Source organism: Rhipicephalus microplus, unplaced genomic scaffold, assembly GCF_043290135.1.
Source record: "Rhipicephalus microplus isolate Deutch F79 unplaced genomic scaffold, USDA_Rmic scaffold_21, whole genome shotgun sequence".
Taxonomy (NCBI): domain Eukaryota; kingdom Metazoa; phylum Arthropoda; class Arachnida; order Ixodida; family Ixodidae; genus Rhipicephalus; species Rhipicephalus microplus.
Genome location: NW_027464594.1, coordinates 7,009,229 through 7,027,045, shown reverse-complemented (window position 1 = coordinate 7,027,045; position 17,817 = coordinate 7,009,229). Strand labels below are relative to the sequence as shown.

Below are 17,817 nucleotides of genomic sequence, written 5' to 3'. Positions count from 1 at the left end.
CTTTCCAATAAAGGTTTCTACTCAGAGTGTGCTTAGAGCAAGAACTCGCTCTCGTATAAGGTACCTGGTACAGCTTGTCAGCAATGGCTTGCCGAAGCATTTTTTCGCCGCACCACTCCCCACACGATTACAGCTTTGACGGCAGTGGGCAAGCGAGGCGAACTTGTTGGTTCCTCGGTTGCACGAGAGCATACCGCCAGCGGCCGTCTCGACGCAGACATTCACCGAACACCTGTAGTGGAACTCGCGTTTGGTGCTCGAGCGGTAGACGGTGTAGTATACGTCGCCGCACCTGGGACGTACCTGGAAATGTTAGGGAGATATAAATAATGATAATGCTGACGCATTCACGCATGTACTCTAAGCAAGTTCCTTTCACTAACTGCATCATATGCCTGCAATTGGTTGTTGAAAAGTGCTAAGGCACATGACCATGATTTGGGGACATCTGTACGTAGCGCAATCTCTCGTCAACCAAAGGGGCAGCTGGCTGTAACTAAATGGCAAATAATCGAAAAAAACATATCTGACCAAATGAGCTAGTTGTCGAAAACGACTCCCGGTTCTATACATCAGGAACTTATATGAACAGTCTGACGAAGGTACAGTGTTGTGCAAACCCCGTGGCTTCCCAGAGTGCTTGGGATCCCATGTGCATCTACGGGCGCTGTTCAATTTGATTTGGGAAGCCATGTTGTTGGTAGTGTGATGCTGCAATTTTACCAAAATGTCGCACGCAAACGTTTGCGGTATCTGCATCGCCTGGAGGAGCGACGACAAACTGAATTGCTGAACCAGCTATACCGTCACACACCATGGTGTTTAGGCTATTAGACCATGGCCTCCACTTTTGGTTCCGGCAGTGGTGCGTCAGTGCAGCTAACCGTGGAAGACATCGCCGATAACCTCAATGTCATGCCGTTTGATAGCTATAGGCGGTGGAGCAAGGCAGTTTTCTAAAATTCACTTAGTGTGTTTCCATGTTCTCGTGTTTACATATACCTTCATCTAAGTTGTTTGCCGTATTGCAAGTAATGATATTATTCAGTCATTACCTTTTCATCAAGCACATAAAAGAGGACAAGCAGCTTGCCAGCTAATTTCCCCAAAAGTACACTTTGGAGAGTTTACAGCGATGCAGTGGGGGGTTAGTCAGTGCAGAGTTACATCAACATAGTGCAGCTTTCATAACAGGGTAAGTGAATAGCCTGAGAAGTGTAAAAGAAGTGACTCGATCAAAAAATAGCATCATCAGCCGCAATCCAACGTATATTCGTTGGAAATAAATTTAATACGATCAAATTGGGCAAATTTTTTATGCAAACTACGGCGCCGAATTTTAGAGCAATCGGTATTTATGACTTCATTTCACTTCACTTTATCATGAGACATACACTACGATATATATTCATCGAATTTACCCCCGAAACGTAAACTTCAAGAAACACCATCTGATTCCAATAAAAATAAAATCTGAAACCACGGAGCCCTCACTAAAACCTGTCAAAGTGGTCGTAATAACACATAAATCAGTGTGCGAAAATCTCTTTCTGTGAAATTGAGTGATGAATTATCTGTACGAAACGCCCACTTCAACCATGCACAGCGTAAATAGGTCCCATCGAACTCACGGGACGCCGGAAGGAAAAGGACTCCATGACCATGACATCTTCCCTGGCCTCTATGTTCTCGTTATCAACCGCAGCTAACTTACGTTCAGTCCATTTCGTAAATGTGGCATGAGCGTGTGCTTTCCCAAGGTCACCTCGGACACCTTATCTGTCGTTCGCTCAATTCTTTTTTCGATGTTTCGAGAACTCGTTGTCACGCTGAGCGATTTTGCGGGGCTACCGCTCACCAATGATGCTAGTGATGACCTAACGGGCAATGCCGAAGCTTGTGTGACTGCCCTGGGAGCAAAAAACGACATCACGACTTGCAGCTTCTGGCTTTTGACATTCGGGTGACCAGATGAAGAAATGGCGTCCATCGTAACATTCGAGCGAACCATAGCGGCGAGGGAGAGGAGCAGTAGGAGTGCCATCGTCAGTGTCAATATGACGACAAGCGCACACGGAGCCCAGGACACCCGTCGTTCGTGGCTCTTGTACGGCGGGGAGCACACGCTCTGGCGGGTGAGGAAGGTGCGGTGCTTGGGACGCCGACAGGTCCCCGATACACCACCAGTGGTCGCGTTGCGAGCGTACCGCGGCTTGCTGTGACCGGTACTGTTGTAATTACCGTTGCTGGTTGTTTCGGAGCTCGTCGTCGCACTGCTCGTCGATGGGTTGTTGCTGCCGCCTCGGTTCGCGCTGGTGCCAGCCCTCGCACCAGGCCGGACAGCGTTATGTGGTCCAACTTGCGCCTGATGATTAAGGTGCTTGCCAGGGGCTGGGGCTGGACGACGCACTCCGGACCATACTTGGCCACCAAGCGGACTACCCTGTTTCCGTGCAATCCACAAAGGCTTCCCGTTGCAAAGATCTGCATTAGGATGACAGTAACCCAGCGGCCGATTTCTTCCGTCGAAGGGTCTAGGCAAGTCACCGCCGTAGCTTCGTCCATACACGGGGTCACTGTAGTTTCGCGGTTCGGCGGCCAGCTGCTCTCCCGATATCACGTACGTGGCGTTGTCGAACGCCCGCTGCGGTGGCCGCTCTGCACCCCTCCGTGGCATGTGGTGCTTTCGTGGTAGTTGAGGAAGATAGGTGCCAAATGAAGAGCGCCGCCCTAAGCCAGAAAAGGCTAGCTCCACCGTTATATTAAGGGTTGACTTCGACACAAGCGCCACCAGCAGCGTTCCTATCTCGTGGTGATGATTATGAAGGCTCATTCAATAGTATAAAATCACTTCAAGTGGTACATTCCAAAAATAAGGTGGCGCCAACTATTAGTGAGGTTCGTTTTGTTGTGTTTGCAGTCTTTTTGCATTTATGAGGCTTCAGATATTCTGTGTGTGTTATTTATTCAACTTGCGAAGTCAAGTGTTAGTCTTGAATATCATAGCACATACTAGCTAGTTATTTTATAGCCATGCCTCGGGGTTAGTAAGGGATTGCGATAAAAGAAACAATGTCTCATGAATAGCGGCCGTGACTCGCCATTTCTGGTTTGTTCCAGAGCACCCACAGTCACCTGTACGCCCCTCCACCGTCATAGAATTATGAAAACAATGGTATTAGGCACTGTTACGAAGCGCGCCTCCGACGACGTTACGAAGGGTGCCACGAATCTCACCGCTGCAATTACTGTTTACGAAAGACGGCGACACCAACACGGTCCCGAAGGCTCCACTGCTTCGAACTCCACCGGGAAGGTCACCAGCCGTTTGCTAGCGTAGGTTTCTCAGCTGGTGACTGCTTCTGCGCAGAGCTGATAGACCTGCGTACGAGACGACGGTGAGTTAAACAAGGTTTAGGTACAGCATATTTACAGAGGCGTTACAAATTCGGCACTGGGGCCGACAGCTTAGAGACCCGAAGAGCCAAGCTCTTCTCTCTAAATCCTGACCGATTTTTGGGTCGCGCAACTGCAGTCGCAAAACAGTTTAACCAATCAGCGAAGACCAGAGGTGACGTCAGTCTTTGTTTACATCCGGGCTCCTCGTATGTTATTTTTTTTTCTCGTTGCGCTTGCCTACTGCCGCGAGGTATGTACGATACGTACGTTCCTCCATAGATTTTTCCTCGCATCAGGTGAATGCCACCACGGCCAGCTTTGAGTACTCGGCCGAGCTCCTCATCGACACAAATAAAATGTACCCATATCTGTATGACAAGCGGCACCCTTCTTTTAAAGATCGGACAAAGAAGGACCGGGCTTGCACAGAGATCGGAAGCATGTTCGGCATGTCGAGTATGTACCGAGATTTTTTGTTTGAGTAGCTCTATATCAAGAACAGGTGTGTACTGCATGGCTGGCGTTGCCAATGAATGAACAACGAAAAGATTAGTATTTGTACTGCAAGGTTACATGGTTGGTTTGCATTAGATGTATTGACTGTGATGTATGCGAGCGCAGTTGTGTGCACGTTTGTTCTCGCGACTTTCCGAGTTTAACATTAAAACCGACGTGACAGAACATTGTATAGCTGATAATAAAGCTCAGACGTTCGAAATACTGCTCGCAGTTGCCAACACACCTAGCGCATGCTCCTTGCTGTGCTTGTACGTCATCGTCTGGCCAAGGGAATGTGTGATTTTGTGAACGTGCGGCCTTTGCAATGCATAATATCTAGTGCGTGGTGAAGAAGGGAGGGGGGGTGTTACGCTTTAATTCTGCCTATGTATTGCAGTTGTGCTGTTTTAAAAAAGAATGCAAAGTAGCTTCTGCTTTAAGCGCATTTGGTGCGCTCTATAGAGGAGCGTGTAATTAAGACATACAAAACATGTTTAGCAGCACTCTCAAATGTCCGGATTTGGGAGTCAGACATGCTGTTGATGCCAAATGACATGCAATCGTAAAAAAAAAGATATGGTAGTGTTCTAGTAGCTGGGTGAACACTGAAGGAAAGCACAGATGGGGGAATTTATTCCTTTGTAATGTGGCCCATATCTAATCCTCATTTCTTCACAACTGTTCCTTTCCTCTCCTGTGTTTGTCTATTTATTGATGCCTATCTATTTCGATTACTCCTTTCTTCCCAGAGGTTATATCTCTCCGCTTCCAACTGCGCCTCGTTTTTGTTTGTTTTCTTTGTTCCTATATTTTAAAGTCAAGTTTTCATGTCTGCTACTACGTGTTGGTATGTATTGATGTTTTGGTCCCTTTATTTTCTTCTTATATTTTCCTTACTCTCGCTCTTCCTATGTTAAACATTGAGTCATATACTATGTTTGTTGCAATTCTTTCTCTCAAAAATTGTCATCTTGCTCTAGTTAGCTTCATCCTTCTTTTCAAGTTATTTAACATGATTGCTTTTGTTTGACAACAATCGCTCCCGCTGCACACGACAGTTGCGCTTGGCCGATACCAATGGTAAATACTCACCGTGGAGTTTTGCACAATGCAGTAATGCTTAGAAAGCTTCACTGTGAAGGTGATAAAGACATCATGTTCTGGTTCATGAAATAGACATTTTGCTAGTGAACTTCAATTTCGTACAGTATAAACAGCCTCTTTGTTACAATAGCTTGGCAGACATACTTACCTTCAAGAAACAGCGTACATAACTCTTTGCGCAACTAATCATTGCGTCAGCTGTGATGTCGTGCACAAGTAGGTGGACGGTCCAAAACCCTAGGTGGGTGGCATTTCTGGAACCCTCGGCTGCAGGTTCCCTCAATCATGTCGTGGTTTCGCAATGTTTAAGTCCCTACCAATACTTAAGTTTAGATAACATGCGATTCATTTTGATGCCCAATATTCAGATTTCTAGGGTGCTGCAACCGAAACGATCTGGGCAAAAAAAAAAAATAAAGACCGCTCCCAATTGTGCTGAAATAAAGTAAAAAAATTATCAGCGATACAGTATGCACAAGACATTCTTACAGCAAGGGCTTTGTTTTTAGGTGTCCTTGTTAAGAAACAATTTAAGAACCTGCCTGATATCTTCAAAAGGAAACAAGAAGACATACGTGAAAAACAAAGAAGTGGAGCCGGAGAGCCGACATTCCAACAATAAAATGGCCCCATTTTGAGGCCATGCTTGAAATAATGGAAGGAGAGTCTGAGCCTGTGGCGTAAGTTCAATATTAGCCGACTATTGAGTACTAAACAAAAAAGTTGATTTAAATCACATGACTGTTATACATACATATAAATACACACATATCAATACACATAAGCACACTGAACATAAACATAGAAGTCGCAAGAGGTAATTCACAGTGGGCATGCATGTGATCATGAACATGATGGCAATGGGCAGTTTTGATGTCGAATAATTGTGGCTACAGCTACGGAGAATAACTCTGTGCATCATTCTTTCAGGGTACTGTGCGACTTGAGTGTCATTGACCAATGGTAATGAATAATGCTTACCCTCAATTGAACAGAAAATGAAATGTTTTGGTTAGCATAGCACAATGCATCAGCACAACGCAAAAAATATAGCATACCGTACAAGTGATACGTGGACAGCTTCACAAAACAGAATATTGAATACAGAACAATAAGAATGAGATTGAGTGTACTTCTGTGTCATTCTCGGCTCTCAGTTACCTAAAGAAGGAAGGCTCAATACAAAATCTAAAGAGATCGCTTATTGCATGTGTCATGAGGCTATTAATAGGCAAGCATTGCACATATTCATTACAAGAATGCAGCATAAGTACTTATATTGTAGCAAAACAGTGAAAATGCTCTAAAGATGCACACAATAGCACTGACAGAATCACATATTGCATGTTCTCTTGCAGCAGCCACATCACAACAGAAGAGGCTAACGAGATGTGAGCATGCACAAAAATGTTTGGTACCATGTGCATGCACTTGAAGCTGTACATGCAAGGACTTGAACCTAGAAACATTATTTTTTATTACTAGGTGATTGTACTTTGCAAAGTTATGAAAAATACAAGCGTGCTTGAAAGGCGGTGTTCAGGTCGTTAGCTTGCCCAAACCACTGCATTTTTTAAAATACATTCAGCACTCAACACTGAACAGAAACACACAGGAATATATGAGGGCACAGGCATTGTTTCTGTGTGAATTTGGTTATTGTACAACGTCAAATATTTCTGAAAAAGCAAAGTATTCATCAGCGACAGACCACAATTAAGCCAACTAATGCATTATCTGCACACACTGGCAACACATTCATGTCAATTCGTTATGAACTAGTGCCCAGCGCTGATTGCAATACAAGTGAACTGAATAATGTGAAGCATTCACTCATTCGTAGCAGTAAAAGTATGCTGCAAAAGTCGTATGCAGCATGTGTTCAAGAAACATAATGACAGCAGGCACAGTTTCATCAGGTACATCGTTTGCACAGCCATTTAGGATTGACTGTATAAATTTCATTCACATAGCCAGTGAAATATTGTTACGGGGTTAGAGACTTTTGTACAAAATGCGTTTACAGGGGAAAACCCACAGGCAAGATTCACAATGGCTGATTAACACCTTCGCGTGCCTATCAGCTGCTTGAGTTCTTCCTCATCCTTTACTTCATCTCCGTGGCAATATCTCTTGTTCTCATTTAGATGCGCAGCCTACATAGCATTTTATTAACATAATAGGCACATTAAACTTCTGTATGCACACCTTCCATACAGCAGTGCTCAATCAAGAGGTAACGCAAGTGACTTCTTATGATAAATAAACCTCGTGTTGAGTGCAATCATAATGGCATTTTAACTCCCAAAGATTGCCTAAAACTGTTCATGTACTAGTGGCATCATCAAATAAAAAGAGACAAGTTTTCATCACTGGAGATCACCGCCTCTGCCAAGCCATTCAGCGGAACCGGAACGTACCCCTGATACGGCTCAGGAGACTGGTGTCGACACCTGCAGCAATGAGTAAAACCTTTATGAATCCACCTAAGTAATGACAAATGAAGGGCATGCATAGATAGCCAATCTATTAAATCTTAAAAAGATATTTTGTAACCTTCTTCATGTTCAAGCACATTTGGAGAATGTGCCTATTGTTTTCACACCAGATTCTGCTGCATGCAATTGTAACACTTTATAAAATGTATAATAATACTGCCAATTTCTGCAGTGATGCTTCAGCCACCACCTCAAGAGAGCAGCTACCATCAAAACGGTGTGTAAACGAAAAAATTATTTTAGGTACTCCTGGTAAGAGATCACAACCACAACTTTTCGAAAAGTATCTCTTTCTGTACATTTTAACATTTTGTATAGTTCATTGCAGGTCACTCTTGTCAAGAAGACAACGGTCCTGCGAGGGCGCTAGGTGAGATATACCGAAAGAGTTAGAGGATAAACTTGCAGATTTTTGCTAACAATCCTGCGCATGCTACAAAATACAAAACTTTATAAGGTTAACATTCAGTCAAGTTCGTACACAGACATAGTAACAAAAAAGAGTGTGAGAACGACAAGGTAGAAACATAAGAAACAGGACAGAGCACTGACTTTGAACTGATGTTTTTATTGTGGACAGATTTATACTAAGGCAGACAGAACCCATGTAACTACCGCAATATTTAGACGTTAATATTAGAACATCAGCACCCTGTCCCAAAGCACGATTGTCCGTTTCAAACATCAAATGCCCATTTATTTCTCACAGAGAGGTTGACGCTCTATTGACACATTTATCTTTTAAGTGTGCCATTTAATTTGCTTAGTTGCTCTATATTTTTTTTCTTTCTTAGTGCCAAAAATCACAAACATCAGTTGAAACTCAGTGCTCTGTCTTGCTTCTTCTGTTTCTACCTTGTCGTTCTCACACTGACACTGTTTTTTTTTTTTTTTGCTAAATGGTGCTTTATGAAGTAACAATGCAACCTTAAAGCATTCATATGCATGAATCGCAGATCACACTTGATTTACATGCAGAAGAGGGCACAAGCTATGAAGCTGTGGCGCAAGCGTGCATGGAGCACCTTGAACACATCAGAGCGAGCAGGGGGGTCATCAAAAAAGATAACATTGGTTTCTTCGCTCTACGTGCCGATGCACGCCCCAGAGAGCTACCAGTGCACATTGCACAAGATGTAATGCATGCAGTAGAACTTATGCTTTATGAAGCAGAGGCAAAATTGCGTCAGAGCAGTGAAGCAAATTGAAGTGTTTATATAATGTCAATGACACCCACTGTTTTTATCTTGTGTTCACTTTTCCAGTCCCAACTTAAAGGGGTCATGGCTGGTCACTCAACAATTGACGGTTGTCAGTAAAAAACAAAACTACAGAGTAAAATGTGCTAGTACACGTGTGAAAATGGTCTTAAGAGATTATTTTAGTCAAAAATATGCTGTAGAATTGCTCGGCTCCTAAAACTCAATCTACCACAATTGACCACCATTTTGTCATGGCGTGCGAGACGTCACAAACCTGAGGAGCAGTGGCAAATGGTATACGCATTGCACATTCACAGGACCCATTTTGACGCCCGAAATTATTTGCTGCAAGTACCAGCGCTACATTGCTGACGCAGTAGCCTTGTTCCGACCCCTGTAAGTCATTTAGCTTTAGTGGAGAGTTCAACAATGCGAAAAAATTTGATTGCAAGCGCAGTTGATGACGGAACACGACCGTCTGCCAGAATGCACACTGTGCAGCAGCTTGTTGAGCAAGCGGTTCGTGATACCATGGATAGTGAGTGCGTCAGTATTGCCCAACTGTCAGTCGACTAGCTCCTTTATAAAAATATGCGATTAAAAATTAACAGCTTGACCGAATCGCTCGAATTTCGCCAGCTTGTATGTGAACATACAAGAATCAGCCCATAGAACACACGTTATGGTTGAAAATTGGGTGTCATTACCCCTTTAAGGCAACTTATTTCTGTGATAATTGTAGTGATAACCGTGCAACAACTCAAATATTTTAACATGAACTAATTATTTTTGTGTTTTCATGGTTATATTTAGACATGACTGTTTTCCCTGTATTGTATTTGTTGTGTCACCGGTGATTTTTCTCTTGTTTGTTTAGCTTAAGAAGATGCTATGTACATAGGTTCAGCAAGCAATAAAATACATTTACAACTCACCTTCACCTTGTACGCCTCAAGTGCTGTTCACCACTTTGTCCTGCCAAGGCACCTGACCGTCTGTGACGAAGTAGTGCGCAAATTTATCTCGCACTTCCTTGGCATACCTACAACGCATAAGTGCATTGTGAAATTTCTGTCGGTATAGCCATGATGGAAGACACACACTGTAAAAGGAGCATGCTGAGCTTGAAAATCTGATGCATAGTTGCATTTCAGTGTCGCAGTCATGACGCTATATTGCCAAAGTGTTCCTCGTTTTTGATGTATTAATGAGCGCTACCTCTGCTGCCTATCTTCTACGGCATCATCACAGCTTGTGATAGAATGCATATTTACTGATTAACATTAGAAATTTTGATATGTCAAGTTCCATGACAGCCAACGTCAGCAACTGCTCCCATTTGGGCAAAAGCATTGTACACTTTTCAGAGAATGATTGCCCTGTACAGTTAAACATAATTAAATATAGCTTGGTCAGTTCAAAATCCATCATAATTGATGGACCCTTTCAATAGGCATCAGCAACGTGCTCAACACGAATATCGTTTTCTTTTGTTAAAACGTCACCTTACGCGGCACATGGCTGTGCCCATCAATTTGGAACAATGTTGACCTCTATGTTTTTTATTGCTCCTAGTTAACATATATTCAGCTACAATAGAAAGTTAAAGAATCAAGGACTCATTTCTGTTAAAACACAGTCGTAATTGGAACAAACAAAAAACTAGTGTAAATATATAGGACGCTGTTTGTATTTATTATGATATAAATGTGAAGAAACCAAATGGACGTAAAGATCGGCACTTCAAGGGACAAAACTTGTGCCCACAAATCTCCCATAAAGTGACCGGGGAGTTTGGGAGAAGCTACCTTGGTAGAACATAGAACGATATATTTGAAGGTCAGAAGTTCATTTCGCCCGCACCAAGGTATCCTTTCACTACACTTCTTTCATCATATTGTCATTGTGAATACTACTGAAATCCCCTACACATTCTCTTGTTTTGATGAGTGGTAGTACTGAAGAACTTTCACCAACTGGTGGTTATATTTCATAGTAAAAATTTACTAGCTCTTAAGCAACACAGACAATTTGAAATACACGTAGTGTTCATATCTTTACATGTTTTCTTTTACAACGTGCATTCTAAAAACTTCACTGCAGTGCAACATTTTTTACAATGTGTGTTTGTCGAATGCTTTAACACAAAACCTACTGTCTGAGCACTGTTTGAATGCCCATTACTAATGCAAAACACGTGTGCCTCTCGTTTCTGTCCTCGCTGCATTCTTCAGTTTTTGTCGGTCGCGCACAATATGTGCCACGGCACCTCATCAGTCATAAATTGAATAAAAGCATACCTCGCAGCATTGCAGCCGGTAGGCCTTGATGGTATGAGCGCTCCGCTGGCTGCTTCCTCATCCCTCCAGCTTCCAGGTGAAAGATGTCCTTCCCAATCCTCGCTGCTTGTGACACCAGGCGGGCAATGGGCAGTGGAGGATGCTGTGGACTCCTTAAGGAGAAAGTTATGTAGCACTATGCATGCTCCAATGTATGCCTTTATGTTGACTTCTTTCGCCTTAATGCGTCGGCGCAGCAACCTGCACCTTTGTGCCAGAATGCCAAAGGTATTCTCAATAGTGCAGCGTGCCCTGGACATCCTGTAATTGAATATGCGATGCTCGTACGACTTGTCATCGTCTTCGTGCAGTGCTGAAAAGGAAGACACTGAGCATTGTAACAAAATAACCTCACAAGCCTTATATAACATAACGCTATCATTGGTAATTACAAATAAAACATGCGGACCGCCGTGCACTGTCACAAAGGGCCAGCAAAGATGCTAAATTGCCATCACAGATGTTTCTGTAAGAAACCTTCAAAGGCCCCGATAAACTGTATAACTGCAATTGCCTGCATCCATGCTAGAAAAAAATCTCAAAATTCAAAAACGTCATCACACAAGGAAGCAGAGTGTGGGCTTAAAGAGTACGCCCTCGTTCTCCTCCTCGTTCTGAGTTTTGGTGGCTGTTCTCGCATTGCACCAACCGAACCAGTTTTGCATGCTTCTGAAGCACGATTTTCTACTCAAACACTTCCCTAGTGCATGTTGCTTTTACAAATCTCAGAGGTCATTTGTCGAGTCGTATAACGCCGGAATTTGTACTTCTCTCTCTTTTTTTCCAAATGTAAGTAGCGAGGTCCTGCTTTCACCCACGTTTGAGGCATAATTGGGACCACATATTGCTGGGGTGCAATGTGTTGTAATTGTACCAGTGCAAACACTTTTTTCCCACAACATTAAACTTGTGTCCAGTCGCGAGAGAGGTGCGCCAACATTTTCCCCTAAAATACATGCATAGTCTACATTTCTACAGACACGTCACGGTGCAACCATTCCTTAGTAAAAATAAGATGGCACGTAAGAGCTACAATACAACGGCTTGAGTCCTGAAATCTTATGCTGTTACTTAAAAAATGGTAAACACAAACAGGTAATGATGCCTTGATCCACCTATGTGATGACCAAAATCACAACAGGGTTCGCGGTAGCATACCTTCTCCACAGCATTTTTACATAAACTGAAAAGTACTAAGCCTTTCTTACATACATTCTTTACTTACTTCGTCTTGCGTATGGCCGCATCACGTACTCCTTCAGCGGGAAGGCCTCGTTGCTGACGAAGAAGTGAGGGAGGGGACCCTCGTTGCCCACGGTGCTCACTGGTGGCAAGCCCAGTGCTCCTTGCAAAATATATTTTTGGAGATTGCTGCGGGAGAAAATCCCACCGTCACTCTCACTTCCAGAGTGCCCGATTTCTACGTATATGAACCTGGGTGCAAAAGTACTGTGGCTATAAGACTTCACTTCAGGTATATCAGCAAAGGCCGGCCACCAATACTCAGTGCATGCCTTGAAACCCATTGTCTTTCTAAGAAAAATGTTTGTTGACCATGTTACAGTTACCCGCATACTATACTCATTGTTACATCAGTGGTGCACAAAATAACAAGACACCTATATTGTTTTGTGCAGCACTCATCTCTAATGAGTTACCAAGTGGCACAGCAGTCCGTCACTCTGGAGGATGGACTACTGTTTAGCTTTCTAAAGTTATGTGTACACGCATGTAGACATGGCAAAGGAAAACCATACACATCACTCAACCTCTTGAATATCACGTGTTACCTTGTGCATTAATGAAATTGTTAACACCTAGGCTCATAATGCTAACGCTACCTTGCTAGTGTGCACATTTAAATACAAGAACCCAGAATCACCTGTACTGGGCATCACACACAGCAAGCAGCGACTTGCTGAAGGAGCCCTTATATTTCAATTCCATAGACCCGGAGTTTGCAGGGCACTCTATGGTCACGTTCTTGCCATCTATAGCACCAAGGCAGTGAGGAATGTTCCACCTCTCGTGAAGTTCTTGTGAAATCTGCGGAAAAAAAATCCCACAAATGATCGCCTTCACACACGTTGCCAATGCTACGAAATGTACATCTGGCTGCTTCAAATACACAAAACTTTGTGTGGCCAAAAAGTATATGTAGCTAAAAATGTGCCTCTCCTTAAGGGACTCTTAAGTCAATATGACAGAGGTTATGACACTGATGCTATGCCGAACAGGTTGCCTACAGGTTTTTCTATGAACTCTGATAGGCAACCTGCATTTCCTAGTGAAATGAAATGTTTATTTCAATTATATGCAAGCTATTGAGTACTAATGAACATAAAGCCTGTGGTGTAATGCACTTTGCAAATGATTCTCCTCATGTGCTCCTCTGTGTTGAAAGGGTCAGCATTACGATGAGCTAAACATAAGCACATAATTCCCAGTTTAGTTCAACATTCATCTCTCCCTTCCAGTAAAGGTGTGTTTCAAGTGTGTTGCCACAATATATTTGCGTTGACATAGGCTGATCGTGCTTGCATTGTACTTCTCACATGCAAGCACATTCACTTTTTCAAGTCATTTCTCAGTTGAAACCAAACTCACACACAATAGCCATGAGCATTTTTGTGGAAAACGTTGCAATGGTACACACTCCTTTAATGACTGTGTTACCTTTACGTTGCGTTGCCAGTAAAGCTGCTGCTATTGAGTTGTGTGTCAACCGCCTTCACACTCTGAACACAGGATAACTTGTCGCACCAATGCCTACACAAATCTATCAAATAGCGAGTTTATGTCCTTGCCTGCCCTAATATATTGTGCAATGCCTGAATGGCAGTGTCCTGAAGTATGTGCTATTTTGCTATTGTCCTAGCTGCATTTCAATTACACCGCACAAAGCAGCACAAGCCAGCAATGTATCAATATCGTTGCTGCAAAAATGCAGAAAAACTAGCCTGTCATACCTTCATCCACTCATCTGATGTTGAAGGGTGCTAGAGGTACAGTGGCTGAAGTACAAGCCAAAGGGCCTCACTGACCTCCGACACTATGGAGGAAACGGTTGATCTCCCCGCTAGGAAGTTGAAGGCCACGTCTCTTTGGGTTTCGCCTGTCGCCAGAAACTTGGCAAGGCAATGAGATGCAGCAATAAAATAAATCAATACACTGAAATTAGCATGCATTAAGTACTCTACTCGGTCCTTATGATGGCAATCCTTTCAGATAGAGCTTTCTTTATTAATTAAGCATCTTCAATAACTACTTTACAAGTGACTGGACAGTTAACATTCAGAATCTCACTGCACTGCTTGTGAACTCTTCAAGCTGTCGAATATGCAGTGAATATTTATGTGCGTACACATTTTGCCGAATCATAAGCATGCATCAATCTTTTCATGGAAGAACGTATATGCTCATATCACTCAGGCTGAATATGGGCAACGTAAACGTACCTGTAGCAATTCGCTTAGCATGGATTTCTGAAAAGCTTGAAATTCAAGGTTAACCTATTTCACGAAAAATACATCCCTCAAATCTATTGCTTCAATTGCTTTCACACATTGCACTACCGTCCACAATATGTTTTGCCACTGCACTACTGTCCACATTGTATTGGGTCACTGTCAATTTAACAGAACATACGCATTATTGTAGCAAGGTGCAGGGGTTAAAATTTCGCATGTGTACTTGTGCAAACACACGCACACCATCGTGCATGCAGATACATAAAGTGTGGTTGGTTAAACCTCCTCCCTCCCCGATGCTGAAAAATGTTTTGGCATGAATACTCTTTGAGTGCCTCGAACAGCACATCAATTTGTCCTAACAATTTGTGCATAATTGTACATGCTAAGCATAGCATTGTGTTTCACTCATTTTATAACATCATTAATAATTGCGCTCTATATAGTATCTGTGCATCAGGAAAACAGAAAACTGGAACTGACACGTCCAAAATGTAATTTCAATGTGTAGTGCGTAATCCCATTTTCTGGGATCTTACAAGCGGAAACCACGTAGTTATTACGCAATAAGCCACAACAGATGGTTTTCAAAATTTCACCACCTGAGATTTTAACGTACGTGCGCAACAGACGCTCCAACTTAAATGCATTCCGCCTCCACCTAAAGGCGGACGATGCGGCCGTAATCAAATCCGTCACCTACGCGTAAACTGCCGACCGCAGTAACGGCTGCACCATCGAGCTCGCATACGTCAAAAATGCAATTAGTTCTACCCACCCAAGCAAAACTTCCTTACAAGCGATGCGCAGCTGCAAGCCACACCATATTAATCTTCAAACCTCTTACCTAATGGTCATGGCCAGGCGGTCGTGCGCCGAAATCGCCGGCAGGCAGTTTGTGTCCTGCTTGAATATTGCGGGGCGCAGCAGTTCGAGCAAAGTGTCGAACCTTCGTGGCGGCATCCGCATGAAGCTAACCACCAAAAAAAGAACGAGATAACAGGTTATGCACTATCTTATAAGCACGTAAAACAACCATAAACTTACTCTCGGAAATAGTCCTCGTCATGCGAGCGCAAGTCGGGAAGCAAACGACCTGCGTGGCCAGCCACCTCTCGCGAGCGAAGGGATGGTCGCACCCACCACTGCCTTTTTTGCTGTGAAGGTTTTCGTGCTGCCAGCGCTGACACATTAGCAGAGCACATCAGCACCGCCACAACCTCTTCTTCATCACTAGACTCGAAGTCCATGATGCTTCCGGGAGAACGCTACGCAAACACAGCCATCGGAAATAAGCGCGTCGCACACAGCGGGCTCCGATCGCCGCCGGTCACCAAAGTTCTCGTTGATAAAGAGATCTGTACGTGACTCTCCGGGTTTTCGACTTCCGGTCGCACGCATGCGGCTTTGCCAGTGTGAACGTTGCTCGCAATTCGGTCGCCAGTAGCAAATGCTCACGCGACCGCGGCTAGTCGCCGGTGTGCACCAGCCTTAACACATAGGTCTACCGCTCGCTTCGCGCCGCAGGGCTTTTTTTATATGCACCGGGAAGATTCTTTGAGTAATCAAATGTCCAACAAGAAGCGCCACTGGTCGTGAGGTCAGAATCCTCCAATGGGGTCACCACTGGGCCACGTCATTCTCATCGAATCTGGAGCCGCTGCGCTGCACGTGGCTGCACCCAAGGACGAGTGACGTCGCCACGCATTGCGTCAGACCCGCCAGACAGGAAGGCATAGATCGCTTGCTCAACGGACTCGCTGGCTGAGGTGACTCACTGTGCGTGCGCGGCAGAGAGGCACCACCGTGTGATGACGCCGTTGAGTTGTTCGCGTGAGGCGGGCTCGCGGGCTGGCCTTGACACAGTTTGCCTTTTTCAGAGTCATGCACGTTCGCTGTGAACTCGCAGGCGTAACAGCACACAGTTTTTTTTTTCAGGGGGCGCTGTCATTGCACCGCTTAGTACAAACAAGATTTATTGCACGAAATGATAATAACTCATACCGCACTATTAAGGATCTTTCAAAATATGTTCTGTAAAGTGTGCGCTGTCCCTGTTATAGCATTAATGCGTAAATGCGCCGCTGCACCACAAACATGCCAAGAACATAGACAAGAGTTTTAAATCTCTCCAACGACAGATGTCGGCGTCGGCACTTCTGTTCAAACCCTTGAATCAGCATTAAAACGCGTTTCGTAGGTGCCAAGTTCAGACGTGAAACTATAATTCGTTTATGGTAAGGAGAGTGGTGTGACTTGCTGTACATCAGCATTGAGGCGGCCTTAACTTGAAAGCCCCTTGAAAGAACTGGATACGGAGAGTCCAAGAAGCACCTGAAGCATACCGATAATGATAATTACCTTAAACGCAATGTTACTTTTACTTGAGTCACATTGAATTCTTGAGATGTTGTCACTTGCCAAGGACTAGTAATAATGGCCTCTGTTCCGGTGGCCTCAAAGATTCTGTCGCCATGCCTTGGTAGTTTCGGAATATACATGTGAGAATTTCCCGTTCCTCACGCTGTGTGCATCCCACCTAAAATGTGTTTAAAAATGAACGAAGTACTAAAGTTAATGTTGGCAGAAAAAGGCTCATATTCCCAAAGACCTATTATGCTAAAGACATTAGGGAAATAATATTTCGCGCAATTACGAAATAAACACATCATTAATGCAGCCTTGTGACCAATCAGAAAGCACTCCCCTGAAATTAAAGTTTTGTGAAATAAGCCCCAAATAATGCAATGCACAGTTGCTGTCTATTTATAGAAAGAAATAGAGAGATATTTGCCTGTAGGGGGTGTAGCTCAGTGGTAGAGCGCTCGCTTCGCATGCGAGAAATTTCGGGTTCAAACCGCGGCACCTCCATCTTATGTGGTTTTTCTTTTAGTTTTTTGTGATAGCGACCCAACATTTATCACGTACACACCCTCAACCTAGCTGTGTGAACACTATTGCGCACAGTGCCTGTTAGGACTTCACAGGAGGCATTTTGTTATTATTCATTTGTAACGAATGAGCACTTTATCTGCATGTGTACATACGTTGTTTATGTTGCTATTTATGTAGCCCCGCCACGGTGGTGTATTGGCTAAGGTACTCGGCTGCTGAGCCACATGTCGCGGGTTCGGATACCGACTGCGGCGGCTGCATTTTCAATGGAGGCGAAAATGCTGTAGGCCCGTGTGCTCAAATTTGGGTGGACGTTAAAGAACCCCAGTTGCTCGGAATCTCCGGAGCCCTCCTCTACGGCGTCTCTCATAATCAATGGTGGTGTTGGGACGTTAAACTCCAGATAGCAACT

The 17,817-nt window shown here is 43.9% G+C and overlaps 1 non-coding gene across 1 annotated transcript; it reads left to right on the top strand.

Moving 5' to 3' along the window:
* The first annotated feature begins 17,309 nt into the window (after window positions 1-17,309).
* Window positions 17,310-17,381, top strand: TRNAA-CGC (transfer RNA alanine (anticodon CGC)). Its single transcript has one exon. It is a non-coding gene; the product is annotated as a tRNA-Ala (tRNA).
* Window positions 17,382-17,817: the final 436 nt, after the last annotated feature.